The following is an 18,807-nucleotide window of genomic DNA, read 5'->3' as shown; positions in this document are numbered from 1 at the left end:
GGTCTAGGCAATTTGATTCCAGGGCCCATATTGGTAATTTGTTTTTCTGAGTGTAGATGCACAGAGAGATGGGGACAGGAGTAGTTCCACAGCCTGGAGCTGGGGCATCTGCAGGGTCTGGCCAGCTTACCCGTCTCCTGCAGGACCCTTGCCTCTGAGAGCCATGTGCCTTGTTCTGGCCCACAACACATGGAGACACTGCCTTCATCGAGTATAAATGAAAGGGTTTCCACAGGACACTGAAGTTATAGTCAATTGTTAGAAAAAAAAAAAAAGTCTAGGTAGACTGGTTACCAAGGAAAGAATTAAAGAAGTGTGAAAAGTTAGTCTCTAGTGAAAAGAGATTTTACAATCAAGTCAGCAGAGCTGGAACCTATCCAGACAAACCGTAAATCCAGAGGTCAGACAAAAAAGGGGCTATCATGTAGACTTCTATTAAGTAGGCACCTATGTTTCATTTGCATATCACCCTTCGTAGGAGACCTAGTCTGTTTATTAATATTGAGCAGTAGAGGCTCCAGTTTGTAAATATTCAGCTCTAAACCATTCACGGAAAACAGGATAACTGGGGGCAGGAGACTCCTGAAAATAGAAATCAAAAAAGCTTGGTTAATTAGTTTGATTGTAAACACACTCCTCTGTCCTTACTACTTGGGTTATTCGTGATTTCCTAGATTGGAAAACGCCTAAAGAACTGAATCTTGCAGTAAGACTACAGTTCTAGGCACAACTTTTTTCCTGTTTTCAAGTTGCTATGTCCCTTATAATCAACATTGTCGATATATTAATAATCCCTAAGTAAAATATACAATAGAAGCTTGCCAAAAGAAGTTCTCCCTACCTAAATTTTGTGAGCCTTTTGAGGTTTACCTTCCTTTAAAATCTGTAATTTAAATGACTTTGATTCGGATAAAAGGTTATCTTTTTCTCCAACTACTTGTTCACATTTGCTCTCTTCGATATCCAGATCCACTATGCATGAAATCACGGTAGCCTGAGTGTTTATAGACCAGGCAATGTGATGTCCTACAGCTGTGCAACCATTAGCCACATGCGGCTATTAAATTTAATTAAAATTAAATAAAATTTAAAACTGATTTCCTCAGTCACACAAGTGTCATTTCAAGTGTTCATTAGCCACCAATACTGCGTCTACCATATTGGACCACAGAGATATAGAACATTATCACGGAAAGTTCCATGAGACAGCACTGCCTTAGAAAGAACACAGATTTAGCAACTGACAGGCCTGTGTTTAATTCCCATCTTTTACTAGATTTGTGACCACAGGAAGTTCTTAAACTTTCAAAGCTTCAGTTATTTACATTATAAAGTACAGCTAGAAATACCTACACCTGTAAAGTAGTCAGTTAATGCCCAGCACATTTTAATTGCTTAATAAAGCTATTATTATTATTAATGCTTAGGGATCAAAAATTCAAGCTTTTGAGACTCAAATATTCGACACCAATATTTTCTTCATACCATGAGTACTCAATAAATCTTGCTGGCCACTCAAAAAGATTTAAAAAATTAAAAACATCATAGGATACTTTTGTTTATTTGCCTGTTTTTTTTTTAAATTTTTGGCTGTGCCACACGGCATGCCAGATCTTAGTTCCCAGACCAGGAATGGAACCTGCGGTGTCCCCTACACTGGAAGCGTGGAGTCTTAACCACTGGACTGCCATGGAAGTCCCCGGATACACGTATGTTTGTTTCTTCATTTATGACATCAAACTTCTATAGGAAAACAACAAGTTGAATTGCCCTGGAGAAACCTAAGGTGTGGGTAGCTGTTTAAACCCATAAATTGACCCAGGAGATTTCTGATTCCCAAACCATCCCTAAAATTTAATTCAGGAACATGTCCAGCAAATGTCTGCATTTGAACAGGATGTCTGTTGGTGATCTAAGTCTGGCTTGCAGAGCAGTGAGGCAAAATTCACACTCCCCCCTCCCCACCACCCTTTAGCTTGGAGATAAAACCCATGCTACTTGCACACTCCAGGACTTTTTGTGTGTGTGTGAGATACGTGGGCCTCTCACTGTTGTGGCCTCTCCCGTTGCGGAGCACAGGCTCCGGACGCGCAGGCTCAGCGGCCATGGCTCATGTGCCCAGCCGCTCCGCGGGATGTGGGATCTTCCCAGACCAGGGCACGAACCCGTGTTCCCTGCATCGGCAGGCGGACTCTCAACCACTGGGCCACAAAGGAAGCCCCACTTCAGGACTTTTGAAAGTACTTCAACTTATCTAAGCATCTCTCCAGCCCCTCCCACTCTCCCCACTTTCAGATCAATCTGGAGCCTTGTATAACAGCATCCCAAACTGAAAGAGTGAGCTGTGGATAATGTGCCCACAGAGCTTAATCCCTGCCACTCTCACAGAGGGACACATTACAGCTAGGAATGCAATCAGCCAGATTCCAGACTCATAGGACAATTGTTCAATGAATCACAAAACAACCCAAACAAAAATAACCAGGAGAAGCTATGGGTAACTTACAACTCATCATGATATGAACTGCTAACGTCACACTCATTTGGAAATTTTGGTTTTTCTAAGCTTCTCAAAGAAAAATAAAATGGAGAAGCAAGATTATGCAATGAGATGATAAAAAGATAGAGGACAATACTCTGTCCTTACTATTCAAAGCTGGATTGCAAAATATTCTAATTAAAGAAAACTTTAGTTTGTTTCTCCTTAGAATTTAGTTGAGCTTTGCTCAGGTTTTCTTTCATATCAAAGAAGCCCAATAAAGGGAGTCATCTCTCTTAGAAGATTATAGCCCAGTGACTGATGGGAACATGGCTGGGACAAATGAATACATTGAAAATACATAGAAAAATACCATAAGAATGTTTTCTGACCCACAGTATGAGCAAATACAGTTCCAGTCACTAACTGCCAAAGCAAAACCTGAACCAAGCCACGCCCTGCCATTTGAAATAGCCATAATTCTGAAAATCTGTCTTCATTAGTAGCCATTCGTTTACTGTAGAAATGAGAATAATTAATTACTTAACATGTTCTAAGCACTGTTCTAAGTGATTCACACTTATTAACAACAACCCTACAAGGTAGGTAGATAATACCATTTCCTATTTTACAGATGGATCCACTGAGTAGTTAAAATGACTTGCCCTAGGTCACACAGTTAATCAGTATGAGAGCCAGGATCTAAGCTTGGGTGATCTGGATTCATTTCACACTCTTACCTCTGTGGGCAGCTGGAACAATAATGAACTTAAACAAGGAACAATTCCTTACTACTCACAAACCTATGATCATACATCAAGACTGATATCTTGGGGCTTCCCTGGTGGCGCAGTGGTTGAGAGTCCACCTGCCGACGCAGAGGACACGGATTCGTGTCCCCGTCTGGGAAGATCCCACATGCCGCGGAGCGGCTAGGCCCATGAGCCATGGCCGCTGAGGCTGCGCGTCCCGAGACTGTGCTCCACAACGGGAGAGGCCACAACAGTGAGAGTCCCGCGTACCGCAAAAACAAACAAACAAACAAACAAACAAAAAACTGATATCTTATAGCTATGGATGTTTGCAGAAACCAATTAAAAAGAAGAACCCAAAACTTTTTTTTTTTTTGGCTGCGTTGGGTCTTTGTTGCTGCACATGGGCTTTCTCTAGTTGCGGCGAGCAGGGGCTACTACTTCATTGCAGTGTGTGGGCTTCTCATTGCCGTGGCTTCTCTTGTTGCAGGGCACGGGCCCTAGAGCACACGGACTTCAGTAGTTGTGGCACGTGGGCTCAGTAGTTGTGGCTTGCGGGCTCTAGAGCACAGGCTCGGTAGTTGTGGTGCACTGGGCTTAGTTATTCCACAGCATGTGGGATCTTCCCAGACCAGGGCTCGAACCTGTGCCCCCTGCACTGGCAGGCAGATTTTTAACCACTGTGCCACCAGGGAAGCCCCAAACCCCAAACGCTTGATTGTAGTCTATTCACCAAACGCAATTCTCCTTGGTTTTCAAAATCTTCAGTAGGAAGAGTATCTCAGCTGGCAGTAATTTTTAAAAGTCAAGAGGTGAATCCTAGTCACATTGTTTTGGCTCTAAATCAAACTGCACCTGAAGTTGGAATAGTTCATGAAATTTTCTATTTTTTTTAAAGTTATATAACTGAATAAATTTTCCTTTCAAAAAACCTGGTTGAGTTTCAACAGAAAGACCCATAACGGGGAATTCCCTGGTGGTCCAGTGGTTAGAACTCTGTGCTCTCACTGCTGAGACCCCGGGTTCAATCCCTGGTCGGGAAACTAAGATCCCACAAGCCTTGCAATGCGGCCAAAAAAAGAAAAAAAAGAAAGACCCAATAACCAATACATATCCTCTTCTGCAGCCACTGCCATCTCCCCCCCGCCGTAGGGGTTGTCTCAGGGGTGGGCTATGACCTCAGCCAGTCTATTCAGTGGATCTCAGGCTTTTGTGGGCAGGACCAGAAAAGAAGCTCAGTAGAAAACTGAACTTGAACCTTGAAAGACATGAGCCTGGAGATGCTGTACTCAAGGTTGCTGGAATCCACTGTTCTGAGTCCAGGGTACCAACCCAACCAAGGGAAGGTAGAGTCAAGAGATGGAGAGAAACAACAAGGACATCATTTGAGTCCTCAATCATTTTCAATGCCTTTAGCCAATAGATTCCATTTTTTGCTTGAATTCTATCATTAGTGATTGAAAGAGTTCAAACACACCCTTTTAATATTTCTCAAATTTATCTTCTCTCTTTCTACCCTGCCTGGGATTAAGCTGGCATCACTTCTTTACAGGATGCTCCAGTTATCTATTTTTGCCTTACAAGGATCCTAAAATGCAGTGGCTGAAAACGATTTATTATTTTTCCTGCTTCTGTGTGTTGGCAATAGCTGATTCTCCAGATGTATTAGCTTTAGCAAACTAACAAATGACTCCCTGACTCCCAGGGGCTCGCAACAACCAGTGCTCCTTATTCTGCTATCATGTCTGCCACCATATTGGTGAAGGCTGTGCTTCTGCTCCGTGTGTTTTCACATTCTGGGACCAAAGTTGCAGGAGTAGCTCTTATTTGAGACATGCCATTCCTGTGCCAGAACAGCAAAGAGCAAGAAAATAGGTGGAAACATACACAATAGCCTTTAAAGCCTCAGTTCAAATGGTGTCTGTGCTATGTCCTTTCACACCCCATTGACCAAAGCAAGTGCCTTGCTTTGAAGGCTCCTCATAGCCGTCAGGATAAATTAGGTTGACACCCAAGGCCCTTCTGAGAGGTTAAGTAAGGTAAGGAGATACATACTTGCACACATACAAGCACAGAGAGGAGGAAATTTTATATGTATACATACCCCCCCCACACACACAGTATTATACCACTCTTTCTTTTTTATTTTTTTGGCCTCATCACGCAGCACGCGGGAACTTAGCTCCTCGACCAGAAATGGAACCCACATCCCCTACAGTGGAAGCACGGAATCTTAAAGTATTATACCACTCTTGAAGCAACTTGACTTCTACATGGCAGGTTGAGGGTAAGCCTCAACTTGAGCTCTGGAACCAGTAATTTTCTTTATTTTTTTTTTGAATTTTATTTATTTTTTATACATCAGGTTCTTATTAGTTATCTATTTTATACATATCAGTGTATATATGTCAATCCCAATCTCCCAATTCATCACACCACCACCACCCCTGCCCTGCCACTTTCCCCCCTTGGTGTCCATACGTTTGTTCTCTACATCTGTGTCTCTATTTCTGCCCTGCAAACTGGTTCATCTATACCATTTTTCTAGGTTCCACATATATGTGTTAATATATGACATTTGTTTTTCTCTTTCTGACTTACTTCACACTCTATGACAGTCTCTAGATCCATCCACATCTCTACAAATGACCCAATTTCGTTCCTTTTTATGGCTGAGTAATATTCCACTGTATGTATGTACCACATCTTTACCATTCATCTGTCGATGGGCATTTAGGTTGCTTCCATGATGTGGCTATTGTAAATAGTGCTGCAATGAACATTGGGGTGCATATGTCTTTCTGAATTATGGTTTTCTCTGGGTATATGCCCAATAGTGGGATTGCTGGGTCATATGGTAATTCTATTTTTAGTTTTTTAAGGAACCTCCATACTGTTCTCCATAGTGGCTATATCAATTGACATTCCCACCAACAGTGCAAGAGGGTTCCCTTTTCTCCACACCCTCTCCAGCATTTGTTATTTGTAGATTTTCTGATGATGCCCATTCTAACCAGTGTGAGGTGATACCTCACTGTAGTTTTGATTTGCATATTTCTAATAATTAGTGATGTTGAGCAGCTTTTCATGTGCTTCCTGGCCATCCGTATGTCTTCTTTGGAGAAATGTCTGTTTATGTCTTCTACCCATTTTTGGATTGGGTTGTTTGTTTTTTTAATATTGAGCTGCATGAGTTGTTTATATATTTTGGAGATTAATCCTTTGTCTGCTGATTCGTCTGCAAATATTTTCTCCCATTTGAGGGTTGTCTTTTCGTCTTGTTTGTAGTTTCCTTTGCTGTGCAAAAGCTTTTAATTTTCATTAGGTCCCATTTGTTTATTTTTGTTTTTATTTCCATTACTCTAGGAGGTGGATCAAAAAAGATCTTGCTGTGATTTATGTCAAAGAGTGTTCTTCCTATGTTTTCCTCTAAGAGTTTTATAGTGTCTGGTCTTACATTTAGGTCTCTAATCCTTCTTGAGTTTATTTTTGTGTGTGGTGTTAGGGAGTCTTCTAATTTCATTCTTTTACATGTAGCTGTCCAGTTTTCCCAGCACCACTTATTGAAGAGACTGTGTTTTCTCCATTGTATATCCTTGCCTCCTTTGTCATAGATTAACTGACCATAGGTGTGTGGGTTTATCTCTGGGCTTTCTATCCTGTTCCATTGATCTATATTTCTCCTTTTGTGCCAGTACCATACTATCTTGATTACTGTAGCTTTGTAGCATAATCTGAAGTCAGGGAGTCTGATTCCTCCAGCTCCTTTTTTTTCCCTCAGGACTGCTTTGGCTATTCGGAGTCTTTTGTGTCTCCACACAAATTGTAAGATTTTTTTGTTCTAGTTCTGTAAAAAATGCCACTGGTAATTTGATAGGGATTACACTGAATCTGTAGATTGCTTTGGGTAGTATAGTCATTTTCACAATATTGGTTCTTCCAATCCACAAACACTGTATATCTCTCCATCTGTTTTTGTCATCTTTGATTTCTTTCATCAGTGTCTTATAGTTTTCTGCATACAGGTCTTTTACCTCCTTAGGTAGGTTTATTGCTAGGTATTTTATTCTTTTTGTTGCAATGGTGAATGGGTTTGTTTCCTTAATTTCTCTTTCTGACCTTTCGTTGTTAGTGTATAGGAATGCAAGAGATTTCTGTGCATTAATTTTGTATCCTGCTACTTTACCAAAGTCATTGATTAGCTCTAGTAGTTTTCTGGTGGCATCTTTAGGATTATTTATGTATAGTATCATGTCATCTGCAAACAGTGACAGTTTTACTTCTTCTTTTCCTATTTGTATTCCTTTTGTTTCCTTTTCTTCTCTGATTGCCTTGGCTAGGACTTCCAATACTATGTTGAATAATAGTGGCGAGAGTGGACATCCTTGTCTTGTCCCTGATCTTAGAGGAAATGCTTTCAGTTTTTCACCATTGAGAATGATGTTTGCTGTGGGTTTGTCAGATATGGCCTTTACTGTGTTGAGGTAGGTTCCCTCTATGCCCACTTTCTGGAGAGTTTTTATCCTAAATGGGTGTTGAATTTTGTCAAAAGCTTTTTCTGCATCTATTGAGATGATCATATGGTTTTTATTCTTCAGTTTGTTTATATGGTGCATCACATTGATTGATTTGCATATACTGAAGAATTCTTACATCCCTGGGATAAATCCCACTTGATCATGGTGTATGATCCTTTTAATGTGTTGCTGGATTCTGTTTGATAGTATTTTGTTGAGAATTTTTGCAACTATATTCATCAGTGATACTGGTCTGTAATTTTCTATTTTTGTAGTATCTTTGTCTGGTTTTGGTATCAGGGTGATGGTGGCCTCATAGAATAAGTTTGGGAGTGCTCCTTCCTCTGCAATTTTTTGGAAGAGTTTGAGAAGGATAGGTGTTAGCTCTTCTTTAAATGTTTGATAGAATTCACCTGTGAAGCCATCTGGTCCTGGACTTTTGTTTGTTGGAAGATTTTTAATCACCGTTTCGATTTCATTACTTGTGATTGGTCTGTTCATATTTTCTATTTCTTCCTGGTTCAGTCTTGGAAGGTTATACCTTTCTAAGAATTTGTCCATTTCTTCCAGGTTGTCCATTTTATTGGCATAGAGTTGCTTGTAGTAGTCTCTAATGATGCTTTGTATTTCTGTGGTGTCCGTTGTAACTTCTCCTTTTTCATTTCTAATTTTATTAATTTGAGTCCTCTCCCTCTTTTTCTTGATGAGTCTGGTTAATGGTTTATCAATTTTGTTCATCTTCTCAAAGAATGAGCTTTTAGTTTTATTGATCTTTGCTACTGTTTTCTTTGTTTCTATTTCATTTATTTCTGCTCTGATCTTTATGACTTCTTCCTTCTACTAACTTTGGGTTTTGTTTGTTCTTCTTTCTCTAGTTCTTTTAGGTGTAAGTTTAGATTGTTTCAGATTTTTCTTGTTTCCTGAGGTAGGCTTGTATTACTATAAACTCCCTCTTAGAACTGCTTTTGCTGCATCCCATAGCTTTTGGATCATCGTGTTTTCATTGTAATTTGTCTCTAGGTATTTTTTTATTTCCACTTTGATTTCTTCAGTGATCTCTTGGTTATTTAGTAACATATTGTTTAGCCTCCATGTGTTTGTGTTTTTTACATTTTTTTCCCTGTAATTGATATCTAATCTCACAGCATTGTGGTCGGAAAAGATCCTTGATATGCTTTCAATTTTCTTAAATTTACTGAGGCTTGATTTGTGACCCAAGATGTGATCTATCCTGGAGAATGTTCCATGTGCACTTGAGAGGAAAGTGTAATCTGCTGTTTTGGGTTGGAATGTCCTATAAATATCAATTAAATCTATCTGGTCTGTGCTGTCATTTAAAGCTTGTGTTGCCTTATTAATTTTCTGTCTGGATGATCTGTCCATTGGTGTAAGTGAGGTGTTAAAGTCCCCCACTATTATTGTGTTACTGTCGATTTCCTCTTTTACAATTGTTAGCAGTTGCCTTATGTATTGAGGTGCTCCTATGTTGGGTGCATATATATATATAATTGTTATATCTTCTTCTTGGATTGATCCTTTGAACATTATGTAGTGTCCTTCCTTGTCTCTTGTAACATTCTTTATTTTAAAGTCTATTTTATCTGATATGAGTATTGCTACTCCAGCTTTCTTTTGATTTCTATTTGCATGGAATATCTTTTTCCATCCCCTCACTTTCAGTCTGTATGTGTCCCTAGGTCTGAAGTGGGTCTCTTGTAGATAACATAGAGATGGGTCTTGTTTTTGTATCCATTCGGCAAGCCTGTGTCTTTTGGTTGGAGCATTTAATCCATTCACGTTTAAGGTAATTATTGATATGCATGTTCCTATCACCATTTTCTTAATTGTTATGGGTTTGTTTTTGTAGGCCCTTTTCTTCTTTTGTGTTTCTCACTTAGAGAAGTTCCTTTAGCATTTGTTGTAGAGCTGGTTTGGTGGTGCTGAATTCTCCTAGTTTTTGCTTGTCTGTAAAGCTTTTGATTTCTCCGTTGAATCTGAATGAGATCCTTGCCGGGTAGAGTAATCTTGGTTGCAGGTTCTTCCCTTTCATCACTTTAAATATATCATGCCACTCCCTTCTGGCTTGTAGAGTTTCTGCTGAGAAGTCAGCTGTTAACCTTATGGGAGTTCCCTTGTATGTTATTTGTCTTTTTTCCCTTGCTGCTTTCAATAATTTTTCTTTGTCTTTAACTTTTGTCAATTTGATTACCATTTGTCTTGGCGTGTTTCTCCTTGGGTTTATCCTGCCTGGGACTCTCCGCACTTCCTGGACTTGGGTGGCTATTTCCTTTCCCATGTTAGGGAAGTTTTTGACTATAATCTCTTCAAATATTTTCTTGGGTCCTTTCTCTCTCTCTTCTCCTTATGGGACTCCTATAATGTGAATGTTGGTGTGTTTAATGTTGTCCCAGAGGTCTCTTAGGCTGTCTTCATTTCTTTTCATTTTTTAAAAATTCTGTTCCATGGCAGTGAATTCCACCATTCTGTCTTCCAGGTCACTTATCCATTCTTCTGCCTCAGTTATTCTGCTATTGATTCCTTCTAGCATATTTTTCATTTCAGTTATTGTATTGTTCATCTCTGTTTGTTCTTTTATTCTTCTAGGTCTCTGTTAAACATTTCTTGCATCTTCTCGATCTTTACCTCCATTCTTTTTCTGAGGTCCTGGATCATCTTCACTATCATTATTCTGAATCCTTTTTCTGGAAGGTTGCCTATCTCCATTTCATTTAGTTGTTTTTCCTGGGGTTTTATCTTGTTCCTTCATCTGGTACAAAGTTCTCTGCCTTTTCATTTTGTCTCTCTTTTTGTGAATGTGGTTTTCCTTCCACAGGCTGCAGAATTGTAGTTCTTCTTCCTTCTGCTGTCTGCCCTCTGGTGGATGAGGCTATCTCCAGTAATTTTCTAATCAGGGGAAATTCAGGAAGCCTCTGTCCAAACAATTCTCAGGCTTCTGTTGAGCCTGTTCTGACTGTAGGCCTTAGTTCTAGTAACTGGGATCCTCCCTATTTTTTAACTGTAGTAAGAAACACGTAACATGAAATTTATCATCTTAACCATTTTTAAGTTTACAGTACGGTAGTGTTATATGCCCTTGCTGTGAACAGGTCTCCCAAACTTCTTCATCTTGCATAACTGAAACTTTATACCCTTTGAGCAATAACTCCCCATTTCCCTCTCCCTCCATCCTCTGGATCCAGCCTTTTGCCCCATCTGTAGGGTCACAGTAGCTCAGCTGGACTTCCCTGCCCACCTGCCAGGGCTCCTGCCAGCAATGGTTGGCTCCTTTTTGTCTTCATACAGTCTTTGTCACAGAGCTTCTTCTCAAAGCCTACTACTGGGTCTGCCCCCAAGTACAGCCCCACCCATGAGAATCTAATTTCTTTCTCCTTTCTGGATGCAAATCAGGAGCTGAGATAATAATACTGGTGGGAATTCCCTGGTGGTCCAGTGGTTAGGACTCCCGCTTTCACTGTCAAGGGCCTGGGTTCAATCCCTGGTCAGGGAACTAAGATCCCACAAGCCGCAAGGCGAGACCAAAAAAAAAAAAATTACTGGTAATACAAGGTAATAATAGCATCTATAACTTATTGCATATGTCCTAAATTCTAGGCATCATTCTAGATGTCTGACAGATAGGATCTGTAATCCTTACATAACCTAGAAGTATTGCTATTTCCAGGTGTGTCTCTGTTTTCATCAGGCACATTTTTTTTTTTTTTTTTTTGGCTGTGCCGCTGGGCCTGCAGGATCCTAGTTCCCTCAAACCCAGGGCCCCGGCAATGCAAGTGCCAAGTCTTAACCCCTGGACTTTCAGGGAATTCCCCATCAAGCACCATTCTTGATGTAGATTTCAACCCTTCTTCAAGTCCCTCATACAATCCATTAGCACCAAAAGTATTCGCAAGCAATGTGAAATTTACTGATGCGTCCCTAAAGGAGTGGAACAGAGTTCTACACTGCACATCCAATAGAAGTCAAAATCCTCAACAGAACTGGCTTTTCTCTGACCACCTCTTCTGCTGTGTTACCAGCAGGTCTCCTTTTTCTCCCACTTCTAAGGCTCAGCCGCCTCAATTTTATGCTGAATGTATAATAAAGTAACAGGTAACAGAATATGTATATAAATATAGCTTAAATATCACTTAAACAATAAGGTTTATTATTGCTGGAGGTATCATTTCCAGGTTTGGTTAATTCAGAGGTACAACAATGTCATCAACCACCCAACCCAGGTGCTTTCTGCCTTTTCCCTTTGCCATCCACAGCAGGTAGATTTTTAATCCTCAGAGTTGTCCCTCATGGTCACAAGATGGCTGCCATAGCTCCAGGAATTATATCTGCAGATAACTACATCTAAAGATAGAAAGAGGAGCATTTCTCTTCGTGTCCCCTACCTCCCACCCTAAATCAGAAAGGAAAGTGTTTCCCAGAAATATCTCAGAAGATTTATCTTTAAACTCATCCACTATGGTGGGGTTACAGGCTTGTAGTAACTAATTGGTGTTTTTAGCCTCCAGAGTTGGAAAGTGGGTTCTGGCAACAAGGACAAAGTGTGGGGAGAGAATGGTTGTTGAGAAGTGATCCACTAGTCTTGGCCATACAAAGCAGCTTGGTATCCTGCTCACTTCTGTGCTCTGCAAAGTAAAATGCCTCACTGTTAACAGGCCATGCTCCCTGGAAGTCTAGGTCATAGCCATCTAGTATTACTCAGGGAGGACCTTTAGAGACCCACCCCTACCCTTAACCCTAGTGGGATTATCAAAGCAGAGGATGTTAAAATGCCTCCCCAAGAGGACTTCTGGAAATACCTTTACTACCATCTCCATATACACAGCAATTCTGCAGACTGTTATACCCCATTGTACAGATTTAGAAACTGAGCAGCAGAGCCTTGAAGTGACTTGCCCAGAGTCAAACAACTATCACATTGTAGATCCATGTTTGAATGCAGGGCTGCCTGGCTTCAATGACCTTACTGCCAGTGAAAGAAGAACAAAGAACAAAAAAAGAATGGGTTTAAAATTTACCAGAAGGATAAATAACTTCTTGGCCCTGCAATAATTAAAAACCATTACAAGATTCTAAGGAGGAATGTAATTTCTGTCTTTGGCTATCTTTTAAAGATAAAATAGAGCAGTGCTTTTAGCACTTTGCTGAGAACATGGAGGCGTTTTAAAGTGTCTGAATGAATGAACACAAGCCGTGCTTCTGAGTTCCTGACACCCAACCCTTTAAGTGGAGACTGGGGAGATCTTCATTCAATAGCATTTACTGAGGACCTGGCCTCTGCCCCAAGAAAGGGGGTCTGAGGCCAAAAAACTGGGTAAACATAATTTTGGCCTCTGTGTGGTAAGAGCTATTGTGGAAGTATGAACAGAGGGCTGAGGGAGTGCTAGTCGGGGAAGGGGCAGGAGGGTGGATGTTAGAAAGACCAAGATCATCATCGCCCTGACTGAGGTCATGCCTGTGTTCCAGGACAGTGCAGTCACTCATGTCCACAACAAGGACCCTGAGTCATGAGGAAAGAGCTATATTAGATTCAGAATACACTGTACACAAGGTAGGGGGTGAGAAATGTTTTGGAAAGATTTCCTTCCAAAATGGTTTACAAGAAAACATTTTAGCAATTCTAAATGTAAATTTCAGGGTTTTGTTTGTTTTGAAGCTCAGTTTATGGAACACTTCACGTGGCTTATGTACTTACTTCATGTAATGTAGTAAGTAATTTGAGTATATTATCTTGTTTTAAAGCTTACAATAATCCTGTGAGGTAGATAGTCCCATTTTCCCACTTAAAAAATGTTCTTTTTAATTTTTTAATTCCCCTCCTCACTTATTCTTTTAGGTGCAGAAACTAAGGATCAGAGAGGTTAAGCAATTTGTCCAAAGTCTCTCAGTTCCTAATTGGCAGAGCCAGATTCTGACCTTTCCTGTCACACGACCAAGATGCCATCTAGGAAATTCATTCTCAAAAAACACATTATTTCGTGGGAAAGTTAGTTTTAGGTTAGTAAACTGTATCCAAATAGAGAATAGGTATCCCGTGCTTACACTTCAGTAGAAAATCAACAAAAGTGACGATCAAGGTTGAATGATCCATCAGTAGAAAGGGGAGGAGAACCATTTTTAAAAAAATGGATACTGTATGATGCTCTATTCTCATATGTATTTCTGTAACAAAGTATTTATTAAGGAATTCAATTTTTTAAAAATTTTATTTATGGCTGTGCTGGGTCTTCGTTGCTGCGCGGGGCTTTCTCTAGTTGTGGTGAGCGGGGGCTACTCTTCATTGTGGTGTGCGGGCTTCTCATTGTGGTGGCTTCTCTTGTTGTGGCACACAGGCTCTAGGCACGCAGGCTTCAGTAGTCGTGGCACACAGGCTCAGCAGTTGTGGTGCACGGGCTTAGTTGCTCCGTGGACATGTGGGATCTTCCCGGACCAGGGATCGAACCCGTGTCCCCTGCATTGGGAGGCTGATTCTTAACCATTGCGCCACCAGGGAAGTCCCAGGAATTTAGTTTTAAGGAGAACTATTTTGCCACCTTGATCATCTGTTTGGGTTGTATTTTCTAAATCTTGGGCAAGATGTGCTGCAAAATGTGAATGGGAAAAACACTGAATCAAGACCTTTGCCATTCAGAGCTGTCCATCCCCTGACTGCTTTTCAGAAATGTAGATTCTCAGGTCCCTCTCCAGACCTACTGAATCAGAATCTGCATTTTCACAGGATGGCCACTTACTTCATGTGCACATGAAGCTTGAGGAGTGCGCTGCTCCAGATAGATCCCTTTCCCTGGCATCCTCCCTCCCATCTTGGATGATGTTCTATGAGTGTATGAAAATCAAACACACAGTAGGTCATATCATGGGCTCTAAAAGACAAAGTTTATGTCAAAACAACATTTACTATCTCCTTAACTGGATTTGTTTTTACTTTATCTAGTAACTCCTCTCAAACAGATTTTTAGGGAGATCTATGGTCATACAAGAAAAAGGGGAAAATAATGGGGAAAAAGAAGCCAGTGGGAAGGAAAGGGAGGGTGCTGTGGTTTCCCAATGGCACAGACCCATCATGCAAAACCCTTGATGTATTACTGAATTTCTGCACCAGTCAGGCACAAAGCCCATTACCTGACGTGCCCACTGGGTTGTCTGGATTTTGAACAATGGCCGCTCCCATCTGGAACCCTTTGCTATTTTGCAACTGTTTCAGTGGCTCTGCTGAAAGCAGTGAAACAACAGCTGGTGAATAATCTCATTTTATATTAATAGAGCAGTGTTGACCCATCTAGGTCCCTCAGTACTTTACAAAACAGAACATCCTTTCTTTCCCAGGTCAAGGAACAGAGGTCTCAGCCATACTGCATTACAGCACAAGTAGGGGCCATTGCAGAAGCAGGGGTAGAAAGAGCCCTTTTCCTGCAGACAGAACCTACTGGACTCTTTCAGATGAAATTTAAGTTAGGTTGAGAAGGATGGGAGAAAATACCTGCATTAAATCACCAGACTTTACCTATGGTAAGAAATAGCCACAAAGTAAGATGATTCTTCTCCCAAACCTGCCTCAGTTTTCTTTATGTGAAGCTCTTTCTGTGGAAGCATGGTAGAGATGTCAAAGTTGGGTGATAATCCTGGAAGATAAATCCTGGGCTATTTTTATTACCAGGGCTAGCTGGTGGTTTAACATGAGTGGAGTCAAATAAAACAGAACGTGACGACACCACCCGTTAATTGGTGTTCCTGCCTGTGCCAGTAGCATTTTCAACACTGTAGAGAATTGCAAAGGAATTAAAAAATAATCTGGGGCTTCCCTGGTGGCGCAGTGGTTGACAGTTCACCTGCCGATGCAGGGGACGTGGGTTCGTGCCCCGGTCTGGGAAGATCCCACATGCTGCGGAGCAGCTGGGCCCGTGAGCCATGGCCGCTGAGCCTGCGGGTCCAGAGCCTGTGCTCCGCAATGGGAGAGGCCACAACAGTGAGAGGCCCGCGTACCACAAAAAATAATAATAATAATAATAATAATAATCTGTGATTTTGAGGTACTTCATTTTGCTGGAGGATTTATTCAAACAATGACTAACTAGAAGCAGGGATGTAAGATATAAGCATTAAAGATATATACTGTAGCCATTGACATACTATCATTGACATATACAGGGTGGGAAAGCTAAAGTGTTTTCCTTAAGCAACATTTCTGGAGGTTTTGTCAAAACTTTTTTTTTTTCCAGGAGAAAAGTAATGTTTTCTTTTCTTTTTTTTATTTTATTTTTTGGCTGGGCTACGTGGCATGTGGGATCTTTGTTCCCCATCCAGGGATGGAACCTGTGCCCCCTGCAGTGGAAGCACAGAGGCTTAACCACTGGACTGCCAGGGAAATCCCAAGTAATGCTTTCTTTAACATTATTTAACATTTTCTAAAGCTTAATTGGGAATTCCTGAGCCAATTCTTTCAATGTGGAATAGGAGGAAGCCGCTAGAAGGGAATTGTTAGGTGGATTTTCTACATGCCGCCAAAATAAGTAACCTATTCTAGGGCTAGGCACAGAACCTGAGGTGAGCACTGAAGCCTGACCAGAGGGAAGGAAGGAGAATGGTGGAAATTTCTTAGAACCGTAGTTCCTGACCTCTACCCTTTGTTTGGTTCAAGGACCCTGTGATGGTTAATTTTATGCCTAAACTTGGCTGAGTCATAGCGCCCAGATATGTGGTCAAACATTATTCTGGATGTTTCTATGAAGGTGTTTTTGGATGAGATTAATATTTAAATAAGTGGACTTTGAGTAAAGCAGATTGCCTCTGTAATGTGGGTGGGTCTCATCCAATCAGCTGAAGGCATGAATAGAACAAAAGTGACCCCCCCTGAGCATGAAGGAATTCTCCAGCCCAATAGCCTTTGGACTTGAACTATGGTATCAACTCTTCCTGGGTCTCTAGCCTGCCAGCTCACCCTGAAGGTTCTGGACTTGTGTAAGCCAGTTCCTTAAAATAAATTTCTATATCTATACATCCTAATGGTTCTGTTTCTCTGGAGAACACTGAGTAATACAGAGTCCTCTTTGAGTTTTTAGAAGGAATATTTAACGAATGCCTTCTATGTGCCAAACTATGGTCCTTCCCCCCACCCCACCCCCAAAACCCTGCAAACACAGGCTTTACTTATGGTCTACAGGGAATCACCAAATCTTTGAAGCACATCATGGATTCCCTCTCTCAAATTAAAACCTCCTGGGCCTCCAGCTAGTAAAAGGGATATGACTGAATAATTCCTCTTCCAAATTTTCCTGTCCTGAAAGCAATTACCACCTGGCAGGTGGCTTAAGGAATGTAGCTACATGAAGTTTTAAAAGCATCAGGAAGGTGTCCCACCAGAAATCTCCCTCTCCCTCGCCTCTCTGAGGGGCCAGGGACTATACAGTATTCTGTAGTACAGGCTTCTTAATTTAACTGCAGTAAGGCATTGCTACCTCACATAGTGTGGCTGAGACTAGCTGGTTATTCCCAAACATCAGCACTGCCTCCTTGGCACTCTGCTCCTCAACTTGTTCTCACTGATGGAATGTGAGTGAAGGTTGTATGTGTGGCCTCCGGTCAGAGGACATTCACATGGAGAAGGCTTTTCATGCTGTTTCTTCCCTTGCAGCAGACCCAGTGAAGGACTTTTTGGAGATGATGATAGAGGCCCTGGATGGATGGAGCTTGAAAGAGCAAGAGGCCAGATCCCCTTTCTCTCCTACCACTATATTGGACTGTGATAGAAGCAAGAAATAAACCTTAACTTTGTTAAATTACTGAGATCTGGGAGTTGTTTGTCAGCTTATCCTGATGAATACACATGGGGATTTTGTCACTGGAAAAAAGATCTTCGTAGAAATACCAATTTTAAAGAGCTAATATGATTTACGCCATTATTACCCATTGACCTTAGCAGAGACTAAAGGAAGGGTCCTGAGGAAATAGCCCTAGTTAGGACTAAGGAGTCTAAACTCAGAGATGACATGAGGTGACCAGGCTCCTGCCAGAAGCTGCCATGCTGCAGAAGCGCAGAGGGCATCATTTACACAGGCTCTGTAGTTCCCTGGAGTTGTGCGGTGCACAGCCTGCCCAGCCTTACAAAGTAGCCCTGCTCCTGGGAGTGGCAGACCAATATAAAAGCAGCAGGAAGAATTGAGAGGGGCAGTAGGAGGGCGGTGCAGAGCACTCCATGCCTCTTTCCTGGTTTCATCCTCCAGCCAAGCGTTGGCCCTGTTATTGCTGAGGTACCTGAAAATTCTACCCACACTGCAACTAATCACATTCCAAAACAAAAGGACTGACTTTTAAAGCCCTTTCCTCCACAAAAGGAAGCGTATCTTCTTTGAAATAGTTCTTTAGGGTCTACTCTAAGTTACTGGTTACTAAAGGAGAAACTATACTGAAAAATGACTTATTTTTTGGCCCTGCAGTTAGAAAATAGGGATTATTATTCCCATTTGTCATGGAAAGTCTTTCTTTATGACTCCTCTGTACATGGTCCCCCACCCCGCCCCCTTTCAATATACTTTATATTATGGAACATTTCAAACAGTACAAAACAGAGAAAATAGTATAATGGACAATTGCCAAGCCTCAACAATTATTAACGTGTGGAAATCCTATTTCCCTCCACCTAACTGGATTATTTTGAAATTAGTCCCAGATTTCATATCATTTCATCGATACATATTTTAGTATTGTGTCTCTAAAAGATAAGGACTCTTAAAAAAAACATAACCATAATGTCATTATCATACCTTAAAAAGTCTTAATATTATCAAATAGTCAGTGTTCAAACGTTCCAAATTTCTCATTATTTATTAAGTTTTTTAAAATTAGTATTTTATGGTCCATACATTGCAGTTAATATATCTTCTTCATCTTTTTTAACTTACAGGGTCCCCTGCTTTTTTTTCTTTTTCCTTTTATGTGTTGGAGAAACTGGATTATCTGTTCTGTAGTTTCCCACATTCTGCATTTTCCTGACTGCATCCCTGTGGCATCATTCAACATGTTTCCTCAAGCCCTGTATTTTCTGAAAGGT

The 18,807-nt window shown here is 41.0% G+C and overlaps 1 protein-coding gene across 4 annotated transcripts in view; it reads right to left on the bottom strand.

The window, feature by feature from the left end:
* Positions 1–329: 329 nt before the first annotated feature.
* SPRYD7 (SPRY domain containing 7) overlaps positions 330–18,807 on the bottom strand; it is an 88,206-nt gene continuing 69,728 nt past the window's right edge. For all 4 annotated transcript variants that reach the window (XR_009559827.1, XR_009559829.1, XR_009559828.1 and 1 more), the window contains one exon: positions 330–582. The gene's annotated coding sequence lies outside the window, so the exon portion shown is untranslated. The remainder of the gene's footprint in view (positions 583–18,807) is intronic.

The sequence above is a fragment of the Globicephala melas genome, chromosome 18 (assembly GCF_963455315.2).
Source record: "Globicephala melas chromosome 18, mGloMel1.2, whole genome shotgun sequence".
Lineage (NCBI taxonomy): Eukaryota > Metazoa > Chordata > Mammalia > Artiodactyla > Delphinidae > Globicephala > Globicephala melas.
Note: the sequence above shows the minus strand (reverse complement) of the source record. Positions and strands in the feature narration are given on the sequence as shown.